Genomic DNA, 14,904 nt, shown 5'->3' on the forward strand with positions numbered 1-14,904 from the left:
CCTTCCCTCCCTCCTTCCCTCCCTTCTTCCCTCCCTCCCTCCCTGCCTCTCTCTCTGCTTCCTGGATGCCACAACAGGAGCAGCATTACTCTGGCATGCCCTTCCACCATGCTTTTTCTGCCTAGGAGCCAATTGACTGAATCCATGGACCCACTCCACCGAATTCACAAAATAGAACTTCTCCTTTAAGTGAGTATCAGGTATAGTCTCAGCGATGGAAAAGCAGACTAATGCAGAAAAATGGTACTGTAAGTGGGGTTGTTGCTCTAACTGTACCTGAGCATGAGGAACTGGTTTGAGAAGTTTATAAAAGTTTGGAGAGGTGGGCTACTGAAGCCTCAGAATGCTGTAAGTGGAACTCATCAGGTGATTCGGATCAGAGCTCAGAAGACCAGAATACTCACAGGGATGCAGATTGTAAAGACCAAGATCAGGAGGTTTCAATTAGGAACAAGGTCTCTACTGGAAACTGAACTACAGATTATACTTGTTATTTTCTGACAAAAAACAAAACAAAACAAAACAAAACAAAACTTGTCTACATTTTGCCAAAGTTCTGATACTTTCAGGAGTCCGAGATTACAGGTGGTAGATTAATTAATTAATCAGCGTTCTGGGTGATGAACATGGAGCTAGAGGACTTAATGTTGGAGCAAAAGGATTCAATGCTTGCCCTCCTGGTTTTTGGTCTTTGGGCTGATTTTTCTCTGTTACCTTATTTCTCCCTTTAGGAATGGAGATATTTATCTGTACCATTGTATGTCTGAAGTATTTAACATGTTTCAAAAATTTTGTAGGGGTTCATTGTTAAGAGATTGTCTTGAGCCTCAGAGGAAACATTGGACTTGGACTTTTTGACAGTTCTGGAACTTTTAAGACTTTGACAACTCTTAGAGATGGACTAGTGTGGTTTGCATAATGAAACGGGTGTGAGTGTTTTGGGAACCAGGGAAAATGTCATGGTTTAGATCTAAAATGTCTCCCAAAAGTTTCATGAATTCAGAGGTGAGACTTTAGGGAGGTCATTGGATTATGGGGGCCCTACACACATCAGCATATTAATCTACTGATACAAGAGTTTGGAACTCAATATGCTATCCAGAGATGGGGCCTAGTTGGAGAAGGTATGTCCCCTGGGCTAAGTCTTTCCAGGTTATGTCTTCTTCTCCAGATCCTCCCTTCTCTCTGCTTTCTGGTTGCCGTGAAGTGAGCACCTTTCCTCCACCACAGCTTTCGGCTCTGATGTTTCTGCTTTGCACATCTGACCATGTTCTAATCCCTTGAACTGTGAGCTAAATTAAATATCTCCTCCTTTACATTGTGGGATTCTGGTATTGTGTCCAATAAGAGCAAAGCTGACTAATCCCAGTAGTATTTCTTCTTTATATGTTTGGTGTAATTCAGCCATGAAGCCACCAGGTCCTGGGATTTTACTTTTTACTACTAATTAATTGTCCATTCTCATTATTGTTCTGTTTATCCATGATTCTTTCTTAATAGAATATATTTCTAGTAGTTTATTTTCTTCTGATGGATAAACATAAATTTAACTGATTGATAGCCTCTATCCCCAGGAGCACCAGCAACATCCACCTGCAGGAATCCCTTCCAGGCTCACAGTTTCAGAGAGTTCAGGCCTCACAACAATGATGGAGGTGGACACATCATGGTGGAGAGTGGGACTGAGCTGCTCAGTTTGCGGAAGCCAAGTCAGAGTGAGAGAGAAAGAGCCAGACACGAATGGGCTGGGCACCACATACTGTCCCAAGTTCACACCCCCCTGAGTAATAGCCAGGCCCAACTTCCTATTTCTCTCATCTCCCAATAATGCCATCAAATCGAACACATTAATGGATTAATCCTCTGTCAAAGGTAGAGCCCTCATGGCCCAAATGAATCTGGAGATTCCCATAGCCACAGCCAGCAGTGGGCTTCACTAATGCACTAGTTGTTTCCCAAGCTAATCAAGACTAACCAGTACTTACACTCAGCATGGTATGCCAAAGAGGTATGGAATTACAGGTATACTGTACGGTGTGCAAATGCTCCTAGTAGTTTCTTAGGATTTGTGCTTTGCACATTTTGGGCATTCTGAATTATCATTTACAATTTCTCTTTCATTTCTGATTTTATTTTAGTCTTTTCTTTTTCCACCTATAAATAATGTATTGATTTTATCTTTCCAAAAAGCCAACTGTAAGTTTTATCAATTAAAAAAAACCTTTCAGTCTGCATGTCATTTGTTTTTGCTCTGATTTTTTTTCTTCCTTCCACCAATTTTTTGCTTAGTATTTTGTTATTTTTCTAGTTCCTTGGCATGCACTATTAAAGTGTTTATTGGAGATCTGTTTTTGATGTAGGTATTTGGTGCTATAAAAAAAATCCTCTTAGACCTGCTTTTGTTGCATCCTTAAGTTTTGGTATATTGTGTTTACACTTTTGTTTGTTTCAAGATATTTTAAAATTTTTCTTGTGATTTCTTTTTTGATCCATTGGTCATCCAAGAGTATATTAATTTCCACATATTTGCAAATTTTCCAAGCTTCTTTCTGGTAGATTCCTAGTTTGATTTTATTGTGGTCAGAAAAGTGCTTGATTTGATTTTAATCTTCTAAACTTCGAGACTTATTTTGCTAGCATAATCTGTCTTGGAGAATGTTCTATAGGAGCTTGAGAAGAGTGTGCTTTATTCTTGCTGAATGGATTGGATTCTTTTTGTTTTGTTTTGTTTTTGTTTTTGGTGCCGGGGATCGAACTAGGGTCCTTGCGCTTGGAGGCAGGCCACCAACCCGCTGAGCTAAATCCCCGGCCCTGGATTGGATTCTTACATATTCACTTGTTAGGTACATTTTGTCTGAGACTTAGGTCAAGCCCCTGTTTTCTCATTGTTTTTCTGTCTGGGTGAATTTCTGTTAGAAGTGGAGTCCTATTGCTACTTGCAGTCTCTCTATCCCTAAGATGCACTCCTCATAGGCCTAGGTGGTCTCGTGTTCAGTGTCTGCATACTTGCAAGGTTTTGCCCTCTTGGTAAGCCTCCCCCTTTGTCATTACATAATGGAGTCTTTGTCTCTTTGCGTACATTGGACATGAAGTCCATTCTGTCTGACATGTGTGGCCCCTCTGCTCTCTTTGGTTTCCATCTGAGTACAGAATTCATTTCTACCCTTAGCATTTGGTCCATGTGTGTCCTGTACAGTGAAACAAGCCTCTTTGCAGCCACATGTAGTTGGGTCTTTAAAAAAATCTTCAGCTACTTTAGATCCTTTAATTTAAAAGCTTAGTCCATTGACTTTGCAAACAACCATTGACAGGTGATGCATGTGCCTGACATATTTTGACCATGCATGGTTGTCAAGTAGAACCTTTGTCCTTTCTCCCTCTCCCACTGTCTTTCCTGTGGTCAGAGGTTCCCACAGCAGTACGTCTTGAACCCTTGTTATATTCTGTGTTTCTGTTCCAGGATTCACTTTGTGCTTGTTGTGAGACTTACACAAAACATCTCCTCACAAGTTTGATTGCATAAGGTAGAGCCAGCTGGTCTCTACATTTTGTTTTTGATGTCATAATTTACATATTTTTGTGATTTGTACTCCTTCACAAAATACTTCAACTGTAGTTATTTTTAATAGTTTGTTTTTAACACTCATACTATAGAAAAATTAAAGTACACACTACCAAAGCAGTATTAGGAGAAAGCAAATTTGCCTGCACATTTACTTTTACCATTGAGTTTTATAATTCTTGTGGTGATGAGTCCTTCAGCTTTTGTTCATCTGGGCAAGTTTTAATTTCTTTTCCTGTTCAAAGGCCAGCTTTTTCAGGAAAGGAGTTCTTGGAAGTTTGTTCATTTCCCTTTGGCCCTTTGTGTTCTCACCCACTGTCACTTGACCTGCAATGTTTCTGCTGAGAAATCCCTTGGTAACCGAATCAGGATTTCCTTGTATGCATATTCCTTATCTCTTGCTGGTTTAAAATTCTTTCTTTTTCTTGGTCTGCACTGGTCAGCTCCTCTTTGGGTTCAGTTTGATTGGAGACCCTTTTCTTGATCTGGATGTTCTAATCTCTCCCCAGGTTTTCTTGGTTCCTTTGTTCTAAATGCCCTCTGTTCCAACTCACTGATTTGTCCTTCGGCCTGACTGGATATGAGGCTGCAACTTTCTCAAGAAGTTTTTGTCACTGTGCTAATCATCTCGAAGATTTCAATTTGTTTTTTCTTTTTGATGTTGTTTTCACTTTTATTCTTTGTCAGACTTCACATTTTTTATGTATCATTTTCCAAATTTTATTTCATTTCCTATCCCTTTGTACTTGCACCTTACTTAATTTCTTTAAGAGGATTACTGTAGATTTTTTCCAGTCTCCATTTAAGCCTCAATACTGGAGTTTGTTAGTTTTCGTGTTGGGATCATAGCTCCTGATTCTGTGTAACCCTGTGCTCTTGTGTTGCCATCTTGGGCCTTCATGGACAGTGTTCCCACTTCCATTCCCCGTGCTGGGGAAAGACCTTTACTCAGGCCGGCCTTGGGTGTCGCACAGACCAACTGTAACCACCACCAGCAAGGGAGCTTGCCCGCAGGTGGTCTAGCTGTGCTGCCCCTGGCTGTGTGAAGTCAGCTGCCCTGCCAGCTAGGCTCTGCCCAGCTCCATAGCAGGCAGAACCGTGGGGTGGGCACTGTGATCGCCTCTACTGGTTGCATATTGGCAGTGCCTCTCTCCACTCTCTGCACCCTTCCATGAGGGCAGCAAGCACCCGGCAATCTGTTAACCAAGTTAACGCAGCATAGAATCTAGCCCTCGAGGGTTCTCAGGGATAGGATGTAATGCAAATGCACAGGGTTCCAGTTCTACTCTCCTGCCTCTGGAGCTCCAGTGTTCACCACAAAGCTATGCCTCACCCTGAACGCTTGAAGCAGTGAGCTTGAATTGGAAAGCAACTTCATGTTAAGATAGTCATTTGTTTCATTAAAAATTTTTAAACTTTAAAACAGTTTTTTAAATGGAGGGGGAAGGGTATGGCTAAGTCACTAAGCTGCCCAGACTGAGCTTAAACTTGTGACCCTCTTGCCTCAGCCTCCCACAGCGCTGGGATTATAGCCTGGTCGGATTTTATATCCTAATAACTCTAAGCCAAATTATTGAGATGTTCAGTGATAATTCAGAGAACTGAGACGCATGCTTTGTGAATAATGAACTTCTTTCAAAATTTTTTTTCTCGACATTTTATTTTTTCCTGCTTTTTCAGTTTTCTTTTTCATACATGTCGGCATCACATGACGATCACATTCTGCGTGTGTAGTCTGTGCATGTACCCAGCACATCTTCATTCCTTTCTTCATCCCCTGCCTCTCCTCTTATTTGGGAAAACTACCTCTCTACTTCCTGTTATCTGGCTTTTATTTTGTTCTTTGTTCATACTTTGGGTTTCTCATAGAAAAGAAACCCTGTGCTTTTTAAGCTTCTGTGTCTGATTTATGCCACTTAACATTAGGCCTCAAGGTGCATCCATTTTTCTCAAATGACTCAAATGTATCTTTTCATGGCCTGGTTAGTACTCTCTTGTGTATAAAAACCACACTACATCCATTCATCTGTTGGGGGGCATTTATTTGTTTGTTTGTTGAGACGACATCTCGCTTTGTAGTTCAAGCTGGCCTTGAACTCACTTTGTAGCCCAGGCTGGCCTCAAACTTGCAGCAATTCTCCTGCCTCAGCCTTCTGAGTGCTGGGATTACAGGTGTGGGGAGATTGTCATTTTTAAAAGAGAGCAGCGATTCAGAGTAGAGACAGAGCACATTCCTCGTGTTTATTTAATTTTCTATATGTTCGCGATTAGAAAGAGCAAATAATACATAAAGGCTTAGTTTATGTTGTAATGAAGATTACCGTGTACAGACGAAAACATACAAACTGCTTTTGAGAAAAATAATCTATTTAAGTATGGAGAATGTTTCAAAAGCAGTACAAGCGTTTATTTCTCTAAGTTTAATATCAAGTAATATTTTATGTTTATTTTGTTTTCTCCGTATGGGGGATGGAACTTGAAACCTTGGGCTTGTGAGGCAGGTGGCGGCACCACTGAGCTAAATCCCCAGTCCATGAAAGGAAGGTTTCATTTTACACATACTATTCAAAACAAGACATTTATTTATTATGCTTTTGAGATAAGCAATATTTTTACCAAGATCAAGATGTCAGCATACGCCCAATCCATACGCCCAATCCATCCCACGACAGAACAAAGAAAGCAGCGCTGGCGAAGGGTGGTTTCTCCCGGCCCGACTTCTCCTCACGCCTCTGGGTGGCCTCTTGGCAGCCTGTCCTCCCCGCTTCCCGTCAGCTCTGCCCACCAGCGGAGCAGCCGCAGCCCAAACCGCCCACTGGGCAGGACGGCAGTCTAAGACCTCTGGGCCACCTGCCCACGAGGTGCATTTCTGCGGGCAGGTCCGCACCAAAGCACTTCAGGGCTTCACCCAGTCGAAGAATAAGGTTAAGGAAATCCCCCCACTCCTTGTGCCTGCTCAGTGCCTCCGGGTTCCCCGGGCCCTCCATGGGTCCTTCGCTGCTGGGGCAAGGCTGGCTCTGGGCGGTGGACCTGTGCGTGTGAGGCCCCTCCTCCACGGGCTGCCCTCTACCTGTCCTCCCCAAGTTCACACAGAGCACGGGACCAAGCCAGGCCCCCTCGGGCCCCCTGAGGGCAATGCGCAAACCTTCCAGCTGGACTAGGAGCCGGGCAGCGCCTGCCTGCGAGATCCAGCTACGAATGCGCATTGCGCTGGAAAGCACCGCTCCTCTCGTGACCGATGCTTCAGCCACGGCCCATAATTGAGCATTTCCTCCCTCCTAGAACCTTTAATCTTCGCTCGTTTTCCCTATAAACTCTGAGTGCCAGTCTTTTCTCAAGCAAGATAAGCTCTCTGCGTCCGACTCCTCTCTCCTAATCCGGCCCTCCACCCACTCCAGCCGTGCCCCGCTCCGGGACCTTTCTGGTCAGCCATCACCCCTACATTTACACCCGAACCCTCCCCGCAATTTGCGGACTGCCGAAGGTCGATCTCAGTGCTCAGTTACGTCTGCCGCCTGAGCGAGATTTCTTGGCACTTAGGAGACATTTTGTTTCTCCGTTTCCGCTTCCCTCTCAGCAGGCCACAGTGCGTTCTCCATCCTGCAGCCTCTATCCGAGGAGCTGCTACCCTGCACCAGCCACCAAGCCCGCCTGCAGCACGGCGGAGCCAGACTCCCGGTCTGGAGGACGCTGACAGCCCAGCCACGCCGTGAGCAGAGCCGGGAAGCTGGGAAGGAACAGACAGGAGGACAGTGCCGAACAGACGGGACAGGAGCCAGTGCCAGTCCTCGCCCGGGCACTGGCTCCCGAGGGGAGAGGAAGACGCCTTGCAGCAGCCTCGCTACCTGTCAACCAGACAGCTGTGAGGCTGCTGCCTCCTCCGCTGATGCTGGCCCGAGGAATGCAGACAAACTTCGCCCTTGTCATGACCTGTGGCAGGTGCCGCCACCGTGTGTGCTGCCACAGAGACGGGCCACGGGAGGATTGTTGGCCTCTTGCTTAGGCAGACAGACGTGTGTGTGTGCACAACACACGTGCGCATGCACGCACTCGCACACACACACTCCCAGGCCTTCCCTCGCACTCTGGCCAGGTCTGACACTTCAGCAGTGGTCCCCAGACCCCTCCAGTCCTCCGTGTTCACAGCTCCAGCTCCAGCATCAGCCTCCTCCCTGCCAGTGGGGCTGCCGGGAGCTGGGCTGTTAATGAGCTGCAGGCTCGGAATGATATTAGAGGCCCTGAGCATGGTGACTGGGGACCGCTCAGGTGCTCAGAACAGACCGCCGCCCCCTGTGCCCAGCGAGAGCCGTGCTGGACGGATTTTCTTTCACCGATTTCCCCCCAAAGTGGTATTAAAAGTTGACGCTTAATGATAATGAATTGAATTGTCCCCCTCTAAAGTGGACTGAGTGACAGAATGCTGGAAACCGAGAGATCCCCGACTTGGAGAGGAAAACAAAAGTAATTGGATTACACAAAGAAAATAAGATAAACATTCACGGGGACTGCAGTAACAGCCCATGATTAATGAGGCGCCAGGAGCCCCGGTGCGGCTGCTGCTCTTCCTCCGCCCTCCTTGGGCTCCTCGGGCCACGCAGGCTTCCGCGGTCTGCACTCACCCTCTTCCACCCTTCTGTCTCCATTATCAGATCTGTCTATGGAGTTAGGACTTGGGATGGAGACGGTCCCCGAGGTCACCTGCTCTGCGCTGCGGCCCTCAGAAGAGCCACCCCGTGGTGCCCAGGCCTTCACTGAGGCCCAGCCTGTGTTCTTCAGGCCAGAAGCCTTTCCAGGGCGGCTAGGGGCGACATCCTGGAGAGACAGCCACGGGGTCCTCGGCCGGGACGCCGGCCAGTCACGTGAGTGTCCTCGTCCGGAGACTTGACATCACAGCTATCTTCCCCATTAGCCGAGCCTGGCCCGGGAGGGAGGATGCTGACCGCAGGGGTCCAGGGTGGGGTGACGAGGATCCCAGCCACCTCCCAACAGGGCTGCCCTTCTGCCTCTGCCCCAGACCCTCCTCCATCCACAAACCCAGTTCAGCCAGAGCAGGTGGAGCTGCCAGTGAGAGAGGTGGGCCACTTCCCACCCTGGCCCTGGTGCATGGATGTGGGGGCCTCAGGCCTCAGCTGCATTGTGGCTGCAGAACCCAGACCTGGGGCTCTCGGAGGTGAGCCTTGGATGGGAGTGGAATGGGGCTCCTGGGCTGGTACAGTGCCGAACAGGGGAAGGGGAAACCACAACTGAACATAAATTGCACTCAGCTGCAAGTGGGGTGCCAGGAGTGGCCCAGGTGCCAGCCAGAGACTGCTGCTCCCTTTTGTCCAGTGACCAGCCCAGGGCACAGGATGCACTAGTGTCCCCCCAAAAGCAGTGAGGGACTCTCGGCAGTGTTTGAACTGTGTCAGGCAGGGACTTTGCACCTGGAGTCTAGCACCATGATTTAACTGCACGCTGGCCAAGTGAGTGAGGGCACAGCCCCACAGGTGAGCGACTGCACTAGGCCGGAGCCTAGGTGGCTGTGACAAAGAGGCTCCTGAGGTCCCTTGGCTGATCCTCCCTGCAGCAATGGGGCAGTGATGCTGCTCTGCTCCTGGTGTGCGTGGGAGCACCCCGGCCAGCAGAGGAGTTTGTCAATGTCCCCTGTCCCTGTGCGGCTAGAACCAAAGACAAGAGGGAACGTCCACCTCTCTCCTGGCAAATGCCCTCTCCCACCTCCACCACAGACAGCACCTCCCGCTCCTCCCCTGCCTGAGCCGGGACCCAGCGCCCATGCTCCTTGCTCCTTGGGTGGAGGACCTGCTCCAACGGGACGCCCACCCCAGCACCCTGGGGAGCAGGGGAGGCCAGCGGGGGGCAGAGCCCTGCTGGGATATTTGGGGTCCAGAGTGTTAATGCTGCTGGATTCTGGAACAGCACATTTTGCTTGCTCTACTAGAGGTTTACACGTCGGGGATGCCCCAACCCAGGGGACTGGAGGAGGGCTGAGCGGGGTCAGCGGGCAGCTGCAACTGGCTGCTTATTTCTTTATTTCAAGCGACAGGACCCAGTGTGCGAACATAGGAGTGAGCGCCTGCGTTGCCATCTGATCTGAGAGCAGCCTCAGTCTGCCGGCTCACGGAATGCTGAATCCTGCGGCCCTGGGAGAGTAGGGCAGCGCCTGCTTCCCAGCAAACTCCAGGTTGGACAGAGATGCCTTAGGTCACTGAGGCAAAGCCCTCATCTTTCAGCCTTGCTTTGGGAGCTTGGCAAACGCACATCACCACTGTTGAGAAACTGGGAGGTCAGATTAGCCCCACAGCCGTTGCTGGAGAAGCTCTGCAGAGCCTGCCCTTTGTGCAGCCTGGGGCTGTGTCCTGTCCCCAGTCCCAGGTCCCAGGCTCTGGTCTCCTCAGCCACTGCGGCTCTCTGGGCAGGGGTGTCATCATTTAAGTTCTTGCCACCATTTCCACCCTGGCCCTGGCCCTGCTCCCTAAGTTGGCTTTTAGAGGCTTCACTGAGACTGCAGGCCCCAAACCCCGATAACCGACTGAGACTGTACGCCCGGAAACCCATCAACGGGTAAAACACATGAAAGTGCTGGGCAAAGCCAGGCCCAGCAGTGTAGGTTGCTTACAGCATGCTGAGGACGGCCACACTGCCACCCAGAGTTGATTCCATGGTAAATTACATGGAGGCCGGGGCTCAGATGCTAAGGCACTCAGATCAGCCCACTTGTTTATGCATAATTTGCTTCATTATGCTCAGTCTTACGTGGCGACTCATGAATCACGGCCCAGCCTCATTTCTCTCCGTCACCCTCCCAAGGTCATGCAGTGGCTGGTGTGTGATCACTCCAGGCCGGGGACAGCTGCAGCCACCTGAACCCCAGGCACTGGCCCTGTCTTCAGGATGAGCTATTGGACTGCGCTAGATGGAAGAGAGCGTGGTCTCTGCTGCGGGACCCAGGGCCCCTGTGAGGAAGGCTCCGCGCTGCAGGACTGCTGTTCTCAATGCAGACGGCTGTGCCAGGATGGAAGACTGCACTGGGTCACCTGGCTGCAAAGAGCATTGGGAACTGGGGACTGGGGCACTCTACGAGGGGACAGGACTGTGCCCACAGCCTCAGGTCTTTGGGACTCTCTCTTCTCCAAATTCCCAGTGTCCAGGGTCCCCAGGGTGGCCGGTCTGCACAGGAACACAAATCAGGGCCGCTTCACCCCACAGTCTCACTCTTCACCCCACAGGGCCTCCGCCAGGACCTCCCTTCAGAGTCAGTGCCCGTGAAGGGCTTTGCTGTGCCCAGCCACCTTCCCAAGGGAGCATGTCCACAGCTCTCTGGATGACAGAGGCCCCGTCTCGCCTCCCCTGTGACACCGCCAGCCTGGAGTGTCTGTTCACAGTGACTGACCCATGATAAGTGGGGTGCATTGCCTTTGGCCGCCAATGTCTGATCAGATGTACAGGACATGACACGTGTTTTTCTCTCAGTGGACTTGTGGCCCAAGCCTCATGCTGCAATGGGGACCAGGACAGCCATTTGGGGACATTCTTCTGTGTGAGTGGGGAATGAGGCCCATACTTGCAGTGTGCGCAGAGTTCCAGGCAGTGACCCAAATGCCTGGAAGACTCGAGCAAACACTGACACAGCCTGGGAAAGCGATGCCTCGGTACCCTTCTGCTCAGAGAGTTACTCCCAGTGCTGTGTTCAAATGCCCATCAGGCCGAGTATAGGGTTAGCAGCTGTGTGGAGCCCAGCCCTTTCCCTGCTTCTGGTGCACCTCTGAGCTCTGAGGGCTGGGGACCTTGACAGCATCCAGAGAGGACAGGGACCTGGCTGGCCCAAGGAAGGCAGGCGGTGTCGGGCACAACATCACATGTGGGGCTCCTGGAAGCAATGGTCTTTTCCCTTTACTTCATCAAAACCAAAACTCCTGCTCTCCAAAACAAGCTGCTCAGAGATGAAATCATTTAGAAGGATGTCCAACAAAGGATGGTATCTAAAACAGCCCAGAACTCTGGGATCTGAGCAACCAACAACCCAGTTGAAAACCAGGCCAAGGAGCCAAAGCAACTTCCTGCAGGAGGAGACCTGAAGACAGGGATATGTATCCCTGAAGAATCACCTCCTGTCCAGCGGGACAGCAGATGCTGGGACTCCAAAGTTGGCCGGTGTGTGGACATCCAGCCCCGGGAGTCTCGGGCAGGGTGGCCGTTCCTTGTAGACTGCGTTGCTCAGGCTGCACAATTGGCTTTTCTGTCGCACAACCTGGCATTTATCCAAGAAGGTCGGACATTTCAGTTACACAAAATCCTGCACCGATGTTCACAGCGCCTTTGTTCAGCTTCCCAAGCAGCCAGGAGGCCCTCAGTGGTGAGCGGACAGCTGACCGCGGTCCCTGCGGACATGGGATGGCAAGCAGTGTTCCTAAGAAACGAGCTGTCCGATGTGAGGAGGATGGAGGAAGCTCACACGCAGGCGGCCATGTGAAAACACCCAGCCTGAAAGGCTTCGCTGTCTAAGATTCCGCCTACACAGTCAGGTGTCTTGCCTAGGCACAGAGTGGGGGAAGGAGGACCAGCAGAGCCACAGGATCTGCCTAAATGGTGTGGCCATGGGGACGCACAGCTCTCTCTACATGTGTCTGAAGGCACGGACTGCCTTCTGTGTGAACCTGGCGTGGACCAGGGATGAGGCGACGGACTCTGCGGTATGGCAGTGCACCCCATAAACCCGTGCCCCATCTTCACCTCTGAGGTGCGAACAGAGGTGCTGATGGGAGCTGAACCCCTGAGTCTACACCTGCAGAGGCCCGGCAGCCCCCAGGCTCCTCTATGGCCTTATTCCAAATGCAGCCCCACCACCAACCTAACAACCCCACAGGGCAGGGCCCACTCCTAGTGGGGGCTCCAGGCCTGAGAGTGGATCCAGTGAGATTTGGCACCAGAGATCAACCGGCTGCTGCCGGCCCAGATGGCAACCCTGGCAGTCACACAGGAGCTGCGGTCCACAGCTCTGTCCTGTGATCCACGCATAGTGCGGCTAATGGACCCAGGATGTGGAGGTACAGAATGACTACTGGTCTCTCCCTGCGGCAAACTAGAGTGGCAGCTGTGGTCAGTGGGGCCCCCGCAGGAAGCCCACCAGGTAGCATGTGGCAGCGAGGGAGCTCAGGAGATCCTCCCGCCATTCCTGGGATGGAAGTTGGAGCTTGTATGTCCGGGAGGCCACCATGCCTGCCCTGGGCTTACATGGGCCCCTCGGGTTCTGACTGGTCGGGGCAGGGCCCCGGGCCTGTGACTGCCTTCTGTTCCCTGGCCTGGAAGTGCTGGACGCTGCTCGCTGCTGTGTGCCCCGGAGCCGCCGAGCCAGGCTGCATCCTCTGAGTGTTCATTCCGACAGCAGCCCTCAGTCTTCCTTTGCCTACCTGTTGGCCGTGAGATGTGTGGGAAGAGGGCAGGGAGCAGGTGAGCTCCTGGGGTCAGACCCAGTGGATGCCCAGAAGGACACAGCCGTGGGGCCTGCTCTCCACGGCCACAGCCCAGGGGGATCCAGTTCTCCTCTGCTGCTCTGACCTTGCCCAGGAGCCTCGATCAGGCACTCTGCAGTTGCCAGGGGTCCCACGGGCATTTGAGTGTCCTCTTCATCCTTGTGGCCAGCAGGAACATAAGCGACAGGGTCACCACTGGTCCTCTATCAGAGGCGTGGCCAGTGGAAGTGGGGCCCAGATCGAGTGGGGGGCACCACTGTCCCCATGGCGGGAGCTTCCCCGGGAGCAGGGCCTGCAGCCCAGGTCCGGCTGCTCCTCTGCCCAGGCTGTGCTGCTGGCCTAGTGCCTCTCAGGCAGCCTGTGTCACAGTCCATGCCCCATTTGTGCACCGTCCCTCCAAAAGAACAGACTGTCCCACCTGGACTTCCTCTGCAGGTGCAGTTCAGGTGCTTTCCAGGGTGGGTTGTTCTCTTCCAAGGGGTCCCAGGGACCAGCATTTAGTCTCCCCATGCACTCCCCATCCAGGGACTCAGCCAACGGCAGGCCAAAAATATTAGAAACAAATTTCCATAAAGTCCAAAAACCAAAGCTCAAATTTTCCACCTGTCAGGCCTGACCTCCTGTGTGTGGAGGGAGGTGCTGTGCCACTGCCCCTTGCTGCTCCTCGTGGCCCCACTGTCTGGGTGTCCCTGAGCACCGTTGAATCTGTGTGCTGCTCTGTCCATCCTGGACGCGGTCTGCTGGGCAGGGGCACCACGTGCAAAGTCTAAACCATTGGACACAGGGGCGTGGGCGTCCAGGGAAAGGGTCTCTGGGGCCCTGGAGGAGAGCCCTGCCGACCCGGGCTGCTCCTCGTCTGAGGTCAGAGTCTGTCACAGCATCGGTGATGACGCCTGTCCCCTGCTGGGTGGCCTTCCCATGAGGTCTCAGGGCCTGGCGGATGTGGGCCCTGGCGGCTGAGCAGGTTGGTGTCCCACCAAGCTCAACAGGGAGAGCAGAGCCACTGCAGGCTTCTGGGGATGCCAGCCTGACCCCCGGCTCCGTTCCTACACTGAGCATGGCGAGGCCTGGCTTAGTCCAATGCTGGAGACCCTCACGTGGGTGGAGGGCGGGAGGCCCGTGCCTGTAGTCTGAAGGTCATTGGTCTCCGCCTGCCGCTCCTCCAGGTGTCGCTGGGGCTGGAACATCTGGCTGTGGCCCCAGCGTGGATCGCGGCCATCCATTGTCCCACAGGCGGCCTGCCCGTGAGGAGGGGACACGTGCTGGGCAGGCACAAGGTGCCACAGGAGGTGGCGGGCATGCCGCCACCCTCCTGCCACCTTTCTCCTTGCAGTGTCCCTCCTTGGCAAGGCCTCAGTCCTCGCAGGTGCCCAGGATCCCAGCGGGCCCGGGCGGGCAGAGCCGACAACATCTGTCAGCGCACAAGGTGCCCGCTGGCCTCCATCACTCTCCGCTCCGGCTGCTCCTGCTGCGCACCGTCACGCGTGCCAAAGCCGGCTGCAGCCACTCGGCGTGGGGCCGGCTCTGCTCACAAAGACAGGCTGCTGTGGCCTGTGTGAGGAGGTGGCACAGAGCGGCTGCAACCAGGCCTGGCTGCTGGTCCGTCCGTCCGCCTGCCCACCGTTCAGACCCTGCCTCGTGCACCCTGCAGATATCATGTCTCCCCACGGCACGGGTCCTGTGTCTTCCTTCATCCCCAGCCTCCCTGTGCTGACAGCGTAAAGCCTTTCCTTGTAGATAGCTTGCTCCAGGGAGCTGCTCTGACCTCCAGGCCCGGACCTACTCTTGGACACAGCGCCTCACCTACCTCACTGCTCCTGCTCAGGGCCTGGAGCGCTCTGGACTCCTCCGCTGGAAGCCTGGCTGCCTTGA

Source organism: Fukomys damarensis, unplaced genomic scaffold, assembly GCF_012274545.1.
Source record: "Fukomys damarensis isolate Sample0158 unplaced genomic scaffold, DMR_v1.0_HiC HiC_scaffold_1, whole genome shotgun sequence".
Classification (NCBI taxonomy): domain Eukaryota; kingdom Metazoa; phylum Chordata; class Mammalia; order Rodentia; family Bathyergidae; genus Fukomys; species Fukomys damarensis.